Source organism: Mus caroli, unplaced genomic scaffold (assembly GCF_978045245.1).
Source record: "Mus caroli unplaced genomic scaffold, Mus_caroli_1 scaffold_11, whole genome shotgun sequence".
Classification (NCBI taxonomy): domain Eukaryota; kingdom Metazoa; phylum Chordata; class Mammalia; order Rodentia; family Muridae; genus Mus; species Mus caroli.
Genome location: NW_028227266.1, coordinates 112,835,155 through 112,838,160, shown reverse-complemented (window position 1 = coordinate 112,838,160; position 3,006 = coordinate 112,835,155).

The following is a 3,006-nucleotide window of genomic DNA, read 5'->3' as shown; positions in this document are numbered from 1 at the left end:
ATCAGTGGAAAGAATGGCCCATTGGTCCTGCAAACTTTATATGCCTCAGTACAGGGGAACGCCAGGGCAAAGAAGTGGGAGTGGGTGGGTGGGGGAGTGGGTGGGGGAGTTTGTGAGGGACTTTTATGATATCATTGGAAATGTAAATGAAATAAATACCCAATTTTAAAAAATAAATAAATTCAATGGATGAATATGAAAAAAAAAAAGACTACTGAATTGTTCTGAAGATCTGGGTTGATGTGCCCATGGAAGCTCACTGCAGAATAAATGCACTGCTGTATTGCCTAAATATTTGCTGTCCTTCAAATCTGGCATGAGATGAGATGAACCTCGTTTCCAATATATATGTGTATATGTGTATATATTGGAATCTATATACTAATTAGAGCCAGTCGACTGTAGAGATTACTTATCAGTGCTTTTTATTATTGCTTATTACTTATCTCCTCAAGCTCTCTTCCGTGCTTGTAAGAACTACACACATAAAACATCCCCTGCCTGCTTAACAGCCTTTACTGCACTTCTGTTGATAACAAAATAAGGCCCAAAGGGTGTTTTCCAACCAGGTTGCAATTATCACACCATCAACTCTAGACCAGTAAGACCAGCTACATTCACATTTAGTATGCTTGGTAAGAACTCTAAGAACTCAATTTTCTATAATAGAATAGGAATAGAACAAAAGAGAGATCAAAGAGGCACCGCAATATTCCAGAAAGTGAATAGTAACTTTATTGGTATGAGGTTCATATGGGAATCAGGATAAAATGTGAATTGTCTCAGGTGTGACCTGAAAGTCTGCATCTTGAACAAGATCCCAAATGCTGCTGCACAGTTGGTTTGCATCTGAGTAGCAAGATCCAAACCCAAATGGTAGTTTAAATTTAAGTAAGCGCTGTGTGGTGGTGGCACACGCCTTTAATCCCAGCACTTGGGAGGCAGGGGCAGGTGGATTTCTGAGTTCAAGGCCAGCCTGGTCTACAGGCTGAGTTCCAGGACAGCCAGGGCTACACAGAGAAACCCTGTCTTCAAAAACCAAAATTTATGTAATCAATATACGAGAAGCCCCAGCTAACATCAAAACAAATGGAGAGAAACTTAAAGTAATTCCACTAAAATTAGGCACAAGACGAGGCTGTTCACTCTCCCAATGTCTTCAATATACTCCTTGAAGCCCCAGGTAGAGAAATAAGACAACTAAAACAGATCAAGAGAATACAAATTGGTAAAGAAGTCAAAGAATTGCTAATTGTAGATGATATGATAGTATACATAAATGACTCCAAAAATTCTACCAGGGAACTCCTATAGCTGATAAACACCTTGAGCAAAGTGGCAGGATGCAACTAAAATGTTCAGGAGCTCTCCTTTGTACAAATAAAAGAAAACAAGTTAAGAAAGAAATCAAAGAAACAACACTTTTTAATAGCCACAAATAATATAAAATGTTTTGGTGTAGCTCTAACTAACCAAGTAAAAGACCTTTATGACAAGATACTGGTGAGCAAGAGGAACAAGGGAAACATTCTTCCATTGCTAGTAGGAGTTCAAACATATGCAACCATTCTAGAAATCAAGTTGGAGGTTTCTCAGAAGACTGGGATTAGTTCTACCTCAAGACCCAGCTATACTGTCACTCCTGGACATATATTCACACGGTGCTCCCCTATCCAACAAGGGCATTTGCTGAACTATGTTCATAACAGCTTTATTTGAAATAACCAGAAACTGGACACAACCTAGATGTTTCTCAACTAAAATTGGATACAGAAAATGGGGCATATCTACACAATGGAATACTACTCAGCTGTTAAAAACAAAGACATCGTGAATTTCTCATGCAAGTGGATAGAACTACCATCATGCTCAGTGAGGTAACCCAGACTCAAAAGGACATGCATGTTATGTACTCAGTTATAAGTGGATATTAGCCACAACTACAGGATAGCCGTGTACTAAACACAGACCCTAAGAAGCTAAATAACAAGGAAGGCATGAAGGGGGATCTTTGAATTTCATTCAGAAGGCAGATAAAATAATCAGTGGAGGTGGATGGAAGGAGGGAACTGTGTGGGAGTGGGGATATGGAGGGGAGCAGGGTGTAGGATTAGGTGTAGGCAGAGCCAAGAAAGTGATGGCTGAGAAAGTGAGCAGAAATAGGTAGTAAGATGTCCATTTCTGGCACCAGTCAAGGAGGCATGGGCAGCACTTTCACCAGAAGTGGTGTTCTCAGAGGATAGCCGGGATCTCTAGAAGAGTTAGTTACCGTGGGAGCTGACTAGGTGTCAGAAGAGAATCTACTAGTCCCAGAGCCTAGCTGGATCAAGCTTGCATTTTTAAAATTAGGTGCAACAGTACATCTCAAGGAGGTGTCAGAGACCAGAGATGTGGTTTGGGGGAGGCTCCAGGAAGTCTATGAAGGTGACCCTAGTTGAGACTCCTAGCAGTGGAGCATAGGGAGTCTGAAGTGGCTACCTCCTGTAGCCAGATTGGACTCCCAGTGAAGCGATAAAGACACCAATCTATCCACAAAATATTCAACCTAACATTTGTTCTACCAACAAGAAATACAGGGACAAAGATGGAGCAGAGACTGAAGGAATATCCAACCAATAACTGGAACAACTTGAGACCCTCCCCATAGGCAAACACCAGTCCCTGAAACTATTTTTTTTATAATTTTCCTTGCTTACATTTCCAATGCTATCCCAAAAGTCCCCCATACCCACCCACCCCACTCCCCTACCCACCCACTCCCCCTTTTTTGCCCTGGCGTTCCCCTGTACTGGGGCATGTAAAGTGTGCAAGTCCAATGGGCCTCTCTTTCCAGTGATGGCCGACTAGGCCATCTTTTGATGCATATGCAGCTAGAGACAAGAGCTCCGGGGTACTGGTTAGTTCATATTGTTGTTCCACCTATAGGGTTGCAGTTCCCTTTAGCTCCTTGGGTATTTTCTCTAGCTCCTCCATTAGGGGCCCTGTGATCCATCCAATAGCTGACTG